At 42.4% G+C, this 17,424-nt stretch overlaps 1 pseudogene; it reads left to right on the top strand.

The window, feature by feature from the left end:
- The first annotated feature begins 8,116 nt into the window (after positions 1-8,116).
- On the top strand, positions 8,117-13,001 carry LOC102281928 (PR domain zinc finger protein 14 pseudogene; annotated as a pseudogene).
- Positions 13,002-17,424: the final 4,423 nt, after the last annotated feature.

Below are 17,424 nucleotides of genomic sequence, written 5' to 3' on the forward strand. Positions count from 1 at the left end.
AGAAAAGTGAGAAAATAAAAAAAGAAAATCCAGATGAGATGCCTGGGTTCATCCCAGGCTTGTTGGGTCAGATTATAAAGGAGAGGGTTCTAGCCATTCATATTTTCTAAACCTCCCCTTCTGTTTGTTATCTCTGATTATGAAACTCTGATTCTACAGGATCTCAAGCTATTGCTGAAAATACTTCAAACATTGAGACTAAACTATTTCTCAAGGCTGAGCATCCCCTTTTGGTTAGCTCCAACTGATCATTAGAAAGATCAATTTTAGTGACTGAGCAAAAATTGGTTTTCCCTCAACCTCTTTCAACTGATGCTCATTCTGTACCTCTAACATATATAACAAATTCGAATTTGGTGAAACACAGGGCTGCTTTGTTTTACTGACAAGTCATCTGACACTTTGACTCATAATAAGCTTTCTTTTCATCTAGTATCTAAGCCTCTGACACTGATGCTAACTAATGCTTCCCCACTTAATGCACATGGACAGTGTTCTGTGTGTCTTTTTCACTTGAGCATACTATTCTTCAATATACCTATTGTATTTGATTTCATTCCATTTAGCCTATTCTAGAATGACAAAATCTTTGGGGTCCTGATCTGCTACCCTTCTGTTTTACTTCTTCTAGTAATGAATATAGATGTGCCTTCAGAAAATCATTAATGAAAATGTTTAATAAAAAAAAATCTAGATCACAGACATTTTCTATGTTGCTGAAAACATTTCTTTACACTAAATTCTTCTGATATCAACTCAGTTACAAATTCACCATTTAATCAGTTTAGACAATATTGAAAACTTTCCAAAATGTGATAGTTTGGACAACTATAACAAAATATCATAAACTGGGTAACTTATAAACAACAGAAATTTATTTCTTACAGTTGTGGAGGTTGGGATGTCCAAGATCAGGGAGCTGGCACATTCTGTACCTGGTGAAAGCCCCCTTCCAGTTTGTAGACTATCAACTTTTCCCTCTGTCTTCACTTGGCAGAACAGGCAAGGGAACTCATTTTCAAAGTGCATTAATTTCATTCATGAGGGATCTGCCCCCATGATTTAATCACCTCTCAAATGTGCCGACCCCTAATACTAACTATAACATTGGGCAGTAGGATTTCAATGTTTGAACTTCAGGGGCACAAAAATATTTAGCCTATAGCACCCTGTGTATATGTGCTCAGTTGCTCAGTCATGTCTGACTCTTTGCAATCCCATGTACTGTAATCACCCAAGCTCCTCTGTCCTGGAATTTTCCAGGCAAGAATACTGGAGCGGGTTGTCATTTTCCACTCCAGGGGATCTTCCCGGCCCAGGAATCAAATCTGAGTCTCTTACATCTCCTACACTGGCAGACGGATTCTTTTACCACTGTGCCACCTGGGAAACACCCAGGATATTTTATCTAAAGCTTCTTTTAAAACAATGGCAACAGTCATAAAATAGCTTATTTTATTCCGGGTGTTGTTATGTATTAGGCAGCATTTTTCAAGCTTAAATCTATTAATTTATGTGACAAGAACTCAAAGAAAAGTGAACATTGCAATTTTTATTGTTTTCCTTCCAATTATTATTTCTATTATTATTGTTCTTAGCAGTTCTATAACCAATTGTAACATTGTCAGGAAAAAAAAAAGGAAAAAAAAACTGTAGTTACTCTGATATAACTTGTTTTAATGAGGCCATGCTGGCTTTAATGACCCTGTTTCCTTTCCCAATTGCTCACATATCAACCTTAAAATAATATCTTTTAAATTTTAGCCTGGAAAAAAGGCCAAGTTTTCTTGTTTGCAGAGTGTACATATCAGAACTGCTTTTTTTGGTTGTTGTTTCTGCATAGTACCTTAGAGTTACTCAGTATTAACTGTAGGAGAAATGCACATTTTTGGAAGTTTGGGATCAGATTATTAAATAAAGTCTATTTGAAAGGCAGACATGATTAATACTTCAATGCTTATACAGACCACCAAACGGCTGATTAATGTGTCTTAATAGTTCATTTTTTATATTCTAAGGATGATTATACCACTTTCTATATAGGCACAAGGGATTATCACAGATTTTTGACCACTAAGTTAAAACTATCTTGATTATAGCGTACAGCAACATTTAGATAGGCACTTCATCTCTAAAGAGGTTTCATGTAATGACTAATATGCAGTATTAGGAAGGAACCTCCATTCCTCTGGTTTTGTTTTTCCATACAGAGTGACAATAACCCTATAATACCCAGTCTTCCTTCTTCATCCCTGTATACCCAATCCTCTTTGCTCATCCCTTCCTTTATTCCACCTCATACAGAGGAAGTGTTTGTGGTTGACTGGGCAAGGGCATTGACTCATGTATTTTAATTAGCAGAGCTCATCTATTAAACATCTATGGGCTCTGGGGATTAATTTTCTTTTTTTCCCACTCAGGACAGTTATCCCGGGTCAGTATATCAGTATAACAGTATATCTGGTTAACTCAAAGTTTCCCTTGGTAAGTTTTAGCAAATCTTTTGGTCAGCAAATGAAAGTCATAGCCTCTAATTAGCTTTATTAATACTAAAACCAGTATTTGATCTCTGTCATTCTCTCTTCCATGTCTTATTTCTCAATTGGTTCTAAATTCAAGATGGAGCCAAAAAAGGGTGTGATTTATTGGTTTTCCCACACTGAGAACTCTCCAGCTCATTCTTTGAGATCCCATAGGATCTAAATGTTTTTCTTGAGGACTGTGAGACTTTCTTTAACTTAGCTGGAGGTATTTACCCAGAAACAACACGTCTTATTCATGATGGCTCAAGTCCCTCCTTGTTTAGGAATCAGCAGATCTATCTCCTATTTTGGAGGACAACCCCTGCCAAGTTGCGTTGGCTCTTTAGAGCTATCCTGAGGAATCCTATCCCTAGAAACTTAATTTTGGGGGTGTTCATTAGAATAGCACTCATTTTTGGTTCTGAACAGGCATTTGGCTCTCCCAGGGGCTCACAGGTGTAGAGTGTCCTCTTCTGTTTTCTTCCATGGCTGGACTCATGAATAGTGAATCCAGGAATTGTGTCCTGGTACCTCGACTGATGTGGGGGTAGAAAGTATTGCAGGGTAGGGGCCCTTCCACGCGAGCTGGAGTTGAGCCTTTGGGGACCCGTCTTTCCAGACTTTAATTAGGACTTGAGTCCCTGGAGCATATAGTGGTGGCTCTTTAGAATCTTTTGAGTCCTGGTTGACATTACACAAGCATATATCCTGTTGGAATTGCCCAATGGCCATGGTTTAAGACCAGAGGGTCTGAGCCTCTGGATCTAGGAAGAGGTCACTGACACAAACCACAGGTCTCCCATATAGCATCTCATAAGGACTAAGACCAACCTGTTCCTTAGGGGCAATATGGGTGAAGAGGAGAGCTGTTGGTAAAGCCTTCTTCTATCCCAGGGAGGTCTCCTGGGTTATCTTTTTTATCGCTGATTTTAAGAATTGGTTGGCTCTTTCTACTTTTCCTGAAGACTGAGGCCTCCAGACAGTTGGAAACAATAAGGAATGCCCAATGCTTTAGAGACCCCTTGGGTGACCTTAGAAGTAAATGATGTCCCATTGTCACTTTATAACGACTTGGGCAGACCAAATCTTGGAATGATTTCATGGAGCAGTTTTTTTTACCACCTCCTCAGCCTTCTCAGTCTGAGTGGGAAAGCCTTCAGTCCATCCTGTGAATGTATCTATCATGACTGGTACGTATTTATACCCTTGAGAAACTGGCATCTGGGTGAAGTCCATCTGCCAGTCCTTTCCTGGGTTGGGTCCATGCCATTGGATGGGCTGGGCTAGCTGGGGTCTTCGAGCTCCTTGGAGGTTGTTTAACTGGAAAGTGGAAAAAGAGGAGACCATTTGCCTTATAGTCATTTGGAGGCTTGTTCCTCTGAAGGACCTTTCTAGTAATTTTTGGAGTGGTGGCATGTAAGGAGTTAACCAACTTCCATTGGAGGTTCCCAGGCAGAAAAGGGAGTCCCTCCTTTTGGAACGCCCCATATGATCTTCTTGAAAGCCCTCGCTCATAGCTTTAAGAGTCTCACCTTCAGTATATGAAGGAGTTTCTAGCAAATTAGTCTGTGGAACTAAGGTGGCAAACCCTATTAGGTCATTGTTCTGTACTGCTGCTCTCTCAGCTGCCTGATCAGCTACTTGGTTCCCTCGTGCCACTTCCGTGCTCCCTTTTTGGTGTCCTTTACAATGGGAGACTGAAACCTCGGCGGGCAGATGGACTGCCTTCAAGAGCCTAAGGCTTTGATCACCATATTTGACTGGGGACCCTCACATGGTCAAGTGGCCCTTTTCTTTCCAAATAGCAGCATGTGCATGTAGCACCAGAAAGGCATACTTGGAGTCAGTGTAAATGGCTACTCTTTTTCCTTTTCCCAGCTCTAAAGCTCGAGTCAGGGCTGTGAGCTCAGCCAATTGGGCTGAAGTACCTGGTGGCAAAGGTTTAGCCTCTATGGTCTCAAAGTTAGAGACTACTGCATATCCAGCTCTTCTTTTTCTATCCAGGACAAAGCTGCTCCCATCAGTGTACCAGATTTCCTCAGGATTGGTCAGAGGATCTTTTGACAATCCCTCTCGGGGTTTTGTACAGTGGCCTAAAGTTTCTAGGCAAGAGTAAAAGGGGAGAGAGCCCTCAGGGGTAGGCAGGAACATAGCTGGGTTAAGAACCTCACAAGGGGATACAGTCAGGCCTGGATTTTCCATCAGCACTACTTGATATCTGAGAATCCTTTGATCAGACATCCATAAATGGCCTCTCTGATTCAGGAGTTGTTTTACTTGGTGGCTGGCAAAAATAGTTTGCCCCCAGAGAGTTTTATAGCATCTTCTATCAGGACTGCAGTAGCTGCAAGATTTTGAAGGCAGGGAAAGATCGCTTCCTAATAAGGGAGTAGGACACTCAGGGACCACCAGAAACTGGTGGGAAAATATTTGTCCATCCCAACAACAAAGTGCTCTGGTGCATCTGTTTGTAATTGTCTCTCCTGTAGCACCCAAAACGGTACAGGTTTGGGAGGAGAAGGCTCTGGAGAAGGAGGTCAGGACACAGTAGGTAGCCCCTGTATCAAACAAGAAATTCTCGGATCTACCTGCCACATGCAGTTGTACCCTTGGCTCCAGCCCTGTGATGGTTATCTGTGACAGTCGGGTTGGCTGGAGTGGGCCACTTCAGTCCTGTTGAACCACTGTGAGGGAAGGCTTGGTGCTTGACCTTGAGGCTTTTGGGTCCCAAGGGCAGAGTGCCACCCAATGTCCCAGTTGATGGGACATTGTAGCAAGCCATTTAAGGAGACTTGCCATGGTTTGGCGGAGAAGGCAACGGCACCCAACTCCAGCACTCTTGCCTGGAAAATCCCATGGACGGAGGAGCCTGGTGGGCCACAGTCCATGGGGTCCCTAAGAGTCGGACACAACTGAGAAACTTCACTTTCACTTTTCACTTTCATGCATTGGAGAAGGAAATGGCAACCCACTCCAGTGTTCTTGCCTGGAGAATCCCAGGGACGGGGGAGCCTGGTGGGCTGCCGTCTATGGGGTCGCACAGAGTTGGACACGACTGAAGTGACTTAGCAACAGCAGCAGCAGCCATGGTTTGGACACTCTAGCCTGTATACAGATTAGACATTTGCCTTGTGCCTGTCCTTCGAGGACTTGGGGTTTACCATAGGACTTCCCTGGAAGGCAGCCAGCATCTGGGCATGCCTTGTCTCTTTCATTCTCTCCCTTTCCTGGGCCCTTGGCCTCCCTCTCCTGTTCTCTGTTATAAAAGGTATCGGTGGCTGTCTGGACCATCTCATCTAAAGAGGCAGCAGGGTCCTGCTGCTGTAGCTGTTGTAAGTTTATCCTGATGTCTGATGCACATTGGGACAGGAATTTGTCCTTTAAAATCAGCTGTCCCTCATAAGAGTCTAAGTTCAGATTGGTAAACTTTTGAAGGGCCCTTTTTAGATGTTCCAGAAAGGCAATGGGGTTCTCATTGGGCTTCTGAGTTACTGCTGAAACCAGGCACAGTCCCACAACTAATAGGCATCCTTCTATTTCCATGGGTGGACTTCCTTAGGGGTGAGTCTTTCTGAAGCTTATCCTACCCAGTACTGTTGCAACCTGAGAGCTGGGTGTCCCTGAGTCAGAGTGCAGATCCCCAGACAGGTTGAGGCATGACAATTTCCTGGAGATTGAATCCCTAGGCAGGTTGAGGCATGTCAGCCTCCTGAGAATTGGGTCCCTAGGCAGGTCAAGGCATGCTGACCTCCTGGGACCCCTGGACAGGTAGATCCCCAAGCAGGTTGAGGCATGACAACCACCTGAGGACCAGATCCCTAGACAGGTCAAGGCAGGTCGACCTCCTGGGACCCCCACCACGTTGGAGTTGGGCATCCCCAAGGTCTCCAGTGTGACTAGTGCTGGGCAGAATTAAGGGGTTGTAATCTTACTCATCAGAGAAGGCAATGGCACCCCATTCCAGTACTTTTGCCTAGAAAATCCCATGGACGGAGGAGCCTGATAGGCTGCAGTCCATGAGGTCGCTAGAGTTGGACACGACTGAGTGACTTCACTTTCACTTTTCACTTTCATGCATTGGAGAAGGAAATGGCAACCCACTCCAGTGTTCTTGCCTGGAGAATCCCAGGGACGGGGAAGCCTGGTAGGCTGCCGTCTATGGGGTCACACAGAGTCGGACACGACTGAAGCGACTTAGCAGCAGTAGCAGCAGCAATCTTACTCATTGCTAGTTTGTCCCCATGGATGGGAATAGAAACCATGATGTAAAGCAATCCAAGCCTGTGCCCTGAGACTGGGAACCTGGTGCAACAGCCATAAGCCTTATCCTCTTATTGCTCTGAGGAAATATAGGTAACTGATTTCTTCCCTAGTCCTCCACAAGAACAGTTTAGGGTGTTTCCAATGGTAAACATTTTATTGTCATAGATCCACTTTAGGTAATAACAGAAGTAATGACAAAGGAGTGGGTTATCTGGTCCTGTTAGGGGCATTAAGAGTATTTTAATAATAAGCGGGTGGAGCGATGTCATCTACAAGGGAGCAGGGTCCTGGTTGTAGGAGTTAGGAAGTGGTTTAGGAACAAATCAGTAAGAGACAACAGACCAGATGTTCAATAAAAGTGGAGTGGAGATTTGATCCGAGGGGTATGTTTGTGACTTTAGGAGAAGGTTAGTAAGGGTTTGGGCCCAAATGGCCTGCAGGGCTAATTCCCAAGTGGCAAAAATTATCCCTGGAAGCCCAATTGCCCTTGAAGGGATGCCACCAATAGATGGACTTCTAGCACTGTGTGCCTGACACCCACCCTAGAGGGTTCACTGAGAGATGCTGTTGTTGCACATGTTGTAGGAAACATGGAAGATGAAGGCCTGAATATCTAGAAGGACTGGATATTATACAGTATTTCCCTCCCAAGGGCCAGCTATTTTATGGTTGTCCCTCCAGAAGATGGTAGAGGAGACACTGTGGGCCAGGAAGGGGCTCAGGAAAAGAGCATGAAATAGGAGGGAAGAGGGCAGGGCACAACTTTTGAAAGAATGACATAGCCCAAGGGCATAACATAAACAGATTAAAATCAAATGGGCCCAAGATGACCAGGCAAATTCAACTAAACCTTGATCCTCAATCTGCAAGCTAAATGACACAACCAGAGGTGCCAGGACAGTTCCAAGACACTGTCAAAAGGAGTTGGAATGAACCTCCCACTCATTAGCATATGAAATCACCCAGCCCATAAAAAACCAACCTCACCACATTCCATGTCCATCGCACTCGCCCTCAGTGATGGCCCACAGTCTTGGAGTGTGCTTCTCTCTGCATCCAAACAAATCCACCCCTTACCTATTGCTGTGTTTCTCACTGAACTTTTTTTGCAATGAGACATCAAGAACCTGAGCTTCATTAGGTCCTAAAATCAGGCACCGAGGGTTTTGGCTGGGCTCAAGACCCAGTAGAATACGACTAAGTGACTCAGCATAGCACAGAGTCCCTGCCACGTGGGTTTGGGTCCTAATCTTAGGTAAACAGTTTCAAACACAACTTTCCCCTTGAGGAGAGATGATGACCTGCCCAATATTTTGTAAGCAGTGGCATAGATGGAGAGAAGAGCTGAAGGACGGAAGGAAAATGCAGTGAGAAAAACATGCCGAGGAATCCCCTTCATAATCTGCCAGAAAATCTGCTAAGTACCTGACCTGTGCTCACAATTTTCATTGGCCTGATCCTTGGCACAAAGATTAAGGAAAGAGGAACCCTCACGCACTTGGGCAACAGCTACTAAGGAGCAGCAGATAGTAGAGCCTTTGGGACACATTGGGGAGTAACCCCTGCCAGAGTCCCTCACTGCACCCACTGCCACTCACCTGTCTGCAGGGGTTTCAAGAAACAAGAATCAAGAGATTGTAAAGGAATTAAGATTTTGCTAGCCATATGTCCTTCCAGCCATATGAGCAAGGACCTCCTACCTTAACCGGAGGTCTACTGGAATCTGAGACTGAGCTGTGTGAGCTTGATGTCAAATTTGTTATTGCAGTCCTGGTTCCCGGCATGCTGGGCTTCTTCTCACTTTCACTGCACTGGGTTTTCTTTGCAATCAGCTTCCACTGTGGGAGCTTTCACAAAGTTGGGCTTCTGCTGTGCTTGGCCTCTGCCTCGTAGGGGCCAAACCGAGGTTGTTTCAGCCAGGTTAAATCTGAGTCATGGCACCAGATATGTTGGGGGAGTGCGTAATTTCCTTGGTTCTGTCTCACTGCAGCAAAAACTTGAAGCAGCAGACCAGTGTTACAGCTCGGTTTTATTTGGCAAGCAAAGGAAAATACAACCTTAGGCATGAGGGCGGACCGACCCAAAAGAGGCCTCAATCCATCTTGGCTTCCTTCTTTTTATATGTTTGTCTCCTCCCCATCACCCCTTGAGCCTGCCCTATGCAAACTGGGCTGGCCAAGAAGCGGGTGTGTTTGTTTCGCCTGAAGTTCTCACTCTGGTCCTCAGACCTTCCTTTGTTCCATTTTTGCAGGCTTCTCCCTTCTTTGTCTTTTAGTCACCACCATTTTGGACTCCTTTTTCCTATTCTAACTACCTAACACCTTTAAATTTATTAATATATCATTTTAATTCCATATGGCTCAGATCTGTAGCCTCACCCACATAATATAGAAACAAAATCTTCTTATTTAATCATGAATACATTTTTTTAATTTTATTTTTAAACTTTACAATATTGTATTAGTTTTGCCAAATATCGAAATGAATCCACCACAGGTATACCTGTGTTCCCCATCCTGAACCCTCCTCCTCCTCCCTCCCCATACCCTCCTCTGGGTCGTCCCAGTGCACCAGCCCCAAGCATCCAGTATATCGCATCGAACCTGGACTGGCGACTGTCTCATACATGATATTACACATGTTTCAATGCCATTCTCCCAAATCTCCCCACCCTCTCCCTCTCCCACAGAGTCCATAAGACTGATCTATACATCAGTGTCTCTTTTGCTGTCTCGTACACAGGGTTATTGTTACCATCTTTCTAAATTCCATATATATGCATTAGTATACTGTATTGGTGTTTTTCTTTCTGGCTTACTTCACTCTGTATAATGAATACATTTCTAAAAGCAAATTTCCAAAGCACCATTCCTTCCCCAATCTACCCTTCTAATTCCATGATATTAAAATTATGTCCCATACATGGTTAGTGACTCATTTCCTGAAGAGAAGCAGGAGTTTATACAGTAACATGCTGTTTTTATGTACTTTTTAAAACAAAATGAATAGAACAAAAAAATGCCCTTGTGAGAAAATCAAGAATTCGTTGTTGCAAGTGATACAAACTCAATTTCAACTAGCTTAAGCAAAACAAAAATAAAACAAAAAGGGAACTAAAAGACTCTATAAACTGGAAAAAGAAGGGATACTGTGCTACAGTAACAGCAGGTACCCACTGCGTTCCACTGACCGGCGCCCTTGCATGCACACACAAACTGCTATATACATACTTCCTTCCAAATATACAATTCATTTAAGTGTTTGTTCAGCATTATTTACACAATTATTACAAGGAATGAAGAATGCACTCTCAGTGTTAGGAGGTGAAATAGATGAAAGTAAAAACCTACCTCAACTACCACAAGCAATCCCTGCTTTTATACCAGTTTATCAGATTATAGCTACAGGCTCTTTTTTTTTTTTTTTTCTTTAAATACACATACACACTTAAGTTTTTAGAGAAACATACAATGTTGATGCATGCATGTATATCTTTGTGTTTTTCACAGAAAAGTCACACTTCATGTAATATAAAAATTGCTTCCATCCCTCTCCCTCTCGCCCACCACAATAAGTCCCTTGGAGAGTTTGCCATGTCATTTTCAAACCTGATATATAGTATGTCATGGCTGTATATACCATAATCTATTTGCAGTTTATTTTCCCACTAATGGACATACAGGCTGCTTCCAATTTTACAGTAATAAACAATACTGCAATGAAAATACTCGTTTATTCCTTCTTCTGAGTATAGTATTAAAACTGGGTGTATAACAAGAAATTGTATAAATTGTGTTTATATTTTCTTCCCTGTTTTCCATTAGTCTGTGATTTTCATTATTTGGCTACCATTTACATATTTTACTATTAATCCAGTGTTCACTGTTTGTATATTCTTTTCCATCTTGCTTTCTAACATCTTGCTTTCTAACACTGCTTATAGTGAAGTGTATTGGTTGCAGAGACTTTAAAAATGTTATATAGTCAAATTTATCAATTTAACTTTATGGCTTCTAATTTTGGTTTACAGAGAGCTTCCATAACCCACAGTCCCCAGATTATTTTGATTTATTTTCTTTAAAAGTAATTTTATGTTTCAGAACTTTAATTCAACTAGAATTTATTTTTACGACTCAAGTGAAGATCTTTAACTGTGGTTTTGCCAAATACTTATCAGAATTTTCAGCACTACCTTTAGGTAGCTTAAAGGTTCTCTGTCAATTCAAAAGAGTTAAAATTATTTTTATAACTAACTTTCCATATAGATAGGTCACTTTCTGTCAAAATGATCAGTTTTTTACATCTGTACCAAATAACCAGTGCTTTAATTATTTTATATTAGAGAAAATTCTCTCAAACATTTCGCTGTAAATCATCTCAGTTGCTTTCTACTTTAAACTGAGCTAGAACAGAGACTGGATTTACTCTTCCAGAAGAAATACTGGACAAAATACACAAATAATAGTCTTTAAGACATTGAAAAAGGAAAATGATCACTGAGAGAAAGGAAACAAATTTAGGCTTACCACTGTCACAGGTTTATGACCTTGAATGTTCCAGGCAACAGAACAGGGAGGAAAAACCCAGGCAGAGCCTGGGCGATTTCCTGACCTGAGATGGTGGAAATGGGAACTGAGTGGCTATAGTTAGCCCAAACACTACTCTGTTACTAACAAGTCTCAAAAGTAGAAACTATTCCAAGTAACTTAATCTCATCTCAGAACAAAGCTCAATCATACACGTTATCAATGCAAAAATGTCCAGCACTTAAGGCAAAATTCTCAATGTCTGACATTGGGGAAACCCAGGAAAAGACAACCCCAAATTAGGGGGGAAAAATAATACTAATAAAAAGCAAACAACAAGGTCTGAAAAGCCCAGCACACCTGAGGTGGCAAGCTTTCCGGGCAGGGACTCGCCATGCTGGGGTGGTCTGGGGTGGCCTTGTGGCCACCAGGGGAGGCTGGACCCTAGGACAAGGGGTGCTTCCTGCCTGACTGGCTCCAGAGAAGCTCCCAACACCTAGCTGCATACTATGCACCTTTACCGTCCACCCCCAACTATGGCCACTACAGGTACGCCCTGACCCCCAAAGAGGAGGGTTTCCAACCTTTCTCACAGTTGCAGTCCCTGTCCACATAGGCTTCTGGACAGCATCTTCCTTGCTGTGTGCACTGGCCTGACCTTGCCAAGGGAGCCACTCTATGACCTGCCCTGGTACAGCAAGCTGCCAACTTGGTACCCAATTCCTCACCTCCCCAAGGAGGTGGCACACTTCCAGAATGGCAGTCACCACCAGCGAAGACTTGGGACACACTGGCGGCCACTGTGATGGTGGACAGTGCTGGGAACCTGAAATTTTCATTTTGCTGCTGCCCAGGGATGCTTTGCTATTACCTGAGAGGCCAAAGCCCTCCCTGCTGTTACCTGAGTCCCCCAGTGAGCTCTGGAAAGTCAAAGTGTTAGCTGTGCAGTCCTTAGGTCTAGTTTTGTGATCGCATGGACTGTAGCCCACCAGGCTCCTCTGTTGATGGAATTCTCCAGCCCCAAACTCGTGAACTGAGGGGAGGGCATCTCACCGCTACCACTTTACCCAGGAAGACCTGCACGTAGGTCTATACTGGGTCATCCCCAGCCCGCAGCTTTCAGCTCACCTGCACCATGCAATTTCCAGCCTCCTGATCCCCACCGACAGCTCCAGGTCTGATTTTCCTCCTCAGACTCTGAATAACGACTCCCTTCAGCTACCAGAAGGTCTCCACCTCCAGCAGATGGAAGTTCGGTGAAGTCACAGATTTAGGGGTATTCTATAGTAGCTTGGGGGCCAAAGGAATCAGGTTTGGGACCTTTCAGCATAAAGTGGTCAACACCAGTGAAGTCAAGACACAAGTCCTTAATACATGGGAGATCTTTGAAGATGGTCATTTGAGCCACTTTATTGATGGAAAATGAGGTGCAAGGAACTGGACATCCTATGTCAGCTGTGCCAGCTGGAGAAGAACCTTGTGGCCAGACTATGTCAAGGGCAGATCTTTTATGAAAGCTGTAAGGAGACCTACCAGAACCAAGAGCTCCTCCTGTGGTATGGAGATTGCTATAATATCTTTGGATATTCCGGTGAGCCTACAGGTTGTAAAGCAGGGGAAGCAGGCATCCTGCTTTGGGTCCTCCAAAGGGGATGACACATCTTTGCCGTACCCAGTGAGGCCCTCTTAGTGGAAGGACTGGGCTCTTTCCTGCAGCTTCTCCACTTGCCTATGGAATGTCTCCCTTCCAACTCTAACGCAGAACACAAAACTGAGGGCGTGTCTAACCAGATGGCCACTACCCAGATGGAGGAAGATGTCCTCATATTTCCAAAGCTGCTGAACCTACTTCTGTTCACCAGCATACTTCTTCTTCTATCCCTTCACCCGTTCACAGAGAAAAAAATAAAAGTGAAACAAATGGATGCAACCTCTGCCTTAAAAAAAAAAAGCAAATAAGAAAACAGATATTAAAATTAACAGTGATATAAAGTTGGTTGTCATAACTATATTCCACATGGTTAATAAGTTCAGTAAAAAACTGAGCATGTTGAACAGAGACATGGAAAATATAAAAAAGATCCAAAAAACTCCAAACCAAAATCCCAGAGCTTAAAATTATGTCAGAAATGAAAAATCCTCTGGATGCGATTGATGGCTGACTGGATATTGCAGCACAAATAATTGATGAACTTGAAGACATAGCAACAGAGATTACAGAATACGAAAAAGAGAGCAGAAAGTCTAAAATAATGAGGAGAATTAGCGAGCTATGTGACAACTTCAAGCAACCTAATGTATGTGTGATTAAAGTCCCAGAAGTAGAGAAGAAACAGGGGGTACAGAAAAAACATATGAAGAATAATGGCTCAATTTTTTACTAATTTTATGAAAAGTATAGTGCACAGCATGAAGTTTTACAAAGGCAAAAGAAACATTTTAAAAACGGCACCAGAGCATATCATGATCAAACTGCTCAAAACCAGTGATAAAGGCAAAAATATTAAAAGCAGCCAGAGAAAAAAGACACATTACATACAAACGAATAGAGATAAGGATGACAAAATATTTCTTATCTGAAGCAATATGAATCTGGTCATAGTGGAGCAACATCTTTGAAGTACTAAAAAAAAAATCAACTTATTAATAGAAATCTATACTTAGCAAGGGGCAGGGAGGTTTGAGAGGGAGACAAAACTACAGAAAGGAAGAAACCTTTGTCGATGATGAATATGTTCATTGTCTTGATGGTGGTTATTTCACAGGTATGTACCTATGTCAAAATGTATCAAAATATGCACTTCAAATTTGCAATTTATCATATGTCAATATATTTAAATAAAGTTATTAACTTTTTTAACAGCGAAAAATTTGGCATTCTTACACAGTTTACTATTTTCTTTTTTAAAATCAGCTGATCAAGTTTCATTGTAATTTCTAATGGAATTTAAATTTGAATTCCACTGATGTATGATATGAGAGAGAACTGATATGATTTTGATTCCATTTTCTTAATTTGTGTGTGGGTTCTGATTGTTTCTGGAAATGCTGAACTGTCTAAATTGTGTCTTTTCAATTTCTCTTTCCTCCTTGAACCTTACAGGCATACCTGTAATTTCAAAAATGTCCCAACTAACTTCAATGTATAAATGAAAGTACAGTTATTCCCCCATCAAAGGGTAACAACCAGTTTTTCTATCCAGTTGTATCTAGTTATTATCCAATAACACATGTTCCTCTGCTGCTGCTAAGTCACTTCAGTTGTGTCCGACTCTGTGCGACTCCATAGACGGCAGCCCACTAGGCTCCCCAGTCCCTGGGATTCTCCAGGCAAGAACACTGGAGTGGGTTGCCATTGCCTTCTCCAATGCATGACAGTGAAAAGTGAAAGTGAAGTCGCTCAGTCATGTCCGATCCTCAGCGAACCCATGGACTGCAGCCTACCAGGCTCCTCCATCCGTGGGATTTTCCAGGCAAGAGTACTGGAGTGGGGTGCCATTGCCTTCTCCCCAGTTCCAAATTCAGGATCTCTAATTGAACAGATTCAGAAATGGTTTCTTAGGACCCCGTTAATTCAAACCACAATGGGAGGAAAGATTGAGAAGTTCTCATTTAGAAATGGAGGAATAGGTCCTGGTAGTAGTGATTTGGGTCCAGGATTTACATCATATCCAGATGGGCCCGAGAAGCAGAGGTTTCCTACTCTGGAAGTAGTACAAGTTACTTATTCTGCCTAACTGGCTGCCTCTTGCTCTGCTTCCTGTAAATATCTCTTTCTGATACTAGAGAGAGGTATACTATAAAGACTACCGCTGCAGGTGACCATGCCAGTTCAGCAGTCCAGATGTTGTTGCTGCCTGGTTTATGGCCTAAAAAACAGCAGAGGTATTGAGCAATCAGAAGCCTTGGATGCCTGCCTCAGATTTCTCTGACAATCCAACTCCTGAAATTTATTGGTTCTCTATCAATTTTGCTTTTACAAACTCTGCTACCTAACAACCAAAACCAGAATTTTTTTTTAGCCAGAACTTTGAATCCAGGCATCATCTGAGTATTTTATGTTCCTTAGCAATTGGCGTGCAGATTTTATCTTGTCCCCAGTTACCAACCTAAAATGTCGTGTTGGCTTCTGCGTAATGGCAACATAAAATTACAAACTGTGATGGTGAAAGAGAGCTAATCTGCCCCAAAGTTCATCCCAGTGAAAAGCACAGTTAATGTAGAAAACTACTCCTTGTGTAACACAGCACAGGGGACTGTAGAGCATCAGGTGGTTGTGAATAATCATGCCGCAATGAGCATGGAGTGCAGGTATTTGCTTGATATCCTGTTTTCAAATCTTTTGACATATACCCACAAGTGGAACTGCCATTTAGTTATTTAGTTCTATTTTAGTTCTTGAGGATATTCTGTATTGCTATCCATGGGCTGCATCAATCTGCATTCCCACCAAGAGGGCACAAGAGTTAGTCCCTTTTCTTCCACATCCTCCCCAGCACTTCTTATTTCTTGCTTTTGTGACAACAAATGTGCCAGTCTAACAAGTGGGAGGTGATAGTTCATGTGGATTTAATTTGCATTTCCTCGATGATTTCTAATGTTGAGCACCTTTTCATGTATCTGTTGGCCTACTGTATTTCTTCTTTGAAAAAAGTCTATTCAGTTCACAGCAGGATCCTCTATGACCCACCTCCCAGAATATTGGAAATAAAAGCAAAAATAAACAAATGGGATCTAATTAAAGTTAAAAGCTTCTGCATAACAAAAGAAACTATAAGCAAGGTGAAAAGACAGCCTTCAGAATGGGAGAAAATAATAGCAAATGAAGCAACTGACAAAGAATTAATCTCAGAAATATACAAGCAACTCCTGCAGCTCAATTCCAGAAAAATAAATGACCCAATCAAAAAATGGGCCAAAGAACTAAATAGACATTTCTCCAAAGAAGGCATACAGATGGCTAACAAACACATGAAAAGATGCTCAACATCACTCATTATCAGAGAAATGCAAATCAAAACCACTATGAGGTACCATTTCACGCCAGTCAGAATGGCTGCGATCCAAAAGTCTACAAGCAATAAATGCTGGAGAGGATGTGGAGAAAAGGGAACCCTCTTACACTGTTGGTGGGAATGCAAACTAGTACAGCCACTATGGAGAACAGTGTGGAGATTCCTTAAAAAACTGGAAATAGAACTGCCTTATGATCCAGCAATCCCACTGCTGGGCATATACACTGATGAAACCAGAATTGAAAGAGACACATGTACCCCAATGTTCATCGCAGCACTGTTTATAATAGCCAGGACATGGAAGCAACCTAGATGTCCATCAGCAGATGAATGGATAAGAAAGCTGTGGTACATATACACAATGGAGTATTACTCAGCCATTAAAAAGAATACATTTGAATCAGTTCTAATGAGGTGGATGAAACTGGAGCCTATTATACAGAGTGAAGTAAGCCAGAAAGAAAAACACCAATACAGTATGCTAACGCATATATATGGGATTTAGAAAGATGGTAACGATAACCCTGTATGCGAGACAGCAAAAGAGACACAAATGCATAGAACAGTCTTTTGGACTCTGTGGGAGAGGGAGGCGGGGATGATTTGGGAGAATGGCATTAAAACATGTATAATATCATATAAGAAATGAATCACCAATCCAGGTACGATGCAGGATACAGGAAGCTTGGGGCTGGTGCACTGGGATGACCCAGAGGGATAGTATGGGGAGGGAGGTCGGAGGGGGGTTCAGGATGAAGAACACGTGTACACCCGTGGTGGATGCATGCTGATGTATGGCAAAACCAATACAATATTGTAAAGTAAAAATAAATAAAATAAAATAAAATAAAATCAGATTGTTTAGGGGTTTTTGTATTCTTATGCCAGTTTGTTGTTGAACTATAGACGATACTGCAGACTGCCTCAGGTTTACCTGATGCCACCTTCTGGTCTCAGAGTAAATACACCTTTATCATCCATTATTTATATATTAACTCCCACATAAAAGATCACTTCAGTTCAGTTCAGTCACTCAGTCGTGTCCGACTCTTTGCAACTCCATGAATCGCAGCAAGCTAGGCCTCCCTGTCCATCACC

The sequence above is a fragment of the Bos mutus genome, chromosome 7, assembly GCF_027580195.1.
Source record: "Bos mutus isolate GX-2022 chromosome 7, NWIPB_WYAK_1.1, whole genome shotgun sequence".
Taxonomy (NCBI): domain Eukaryota; kingdom Metazoa; phylum Chordata; class Mammalia; order Artiodactyla; family Bovidae; genus Bos; species Bos mutus.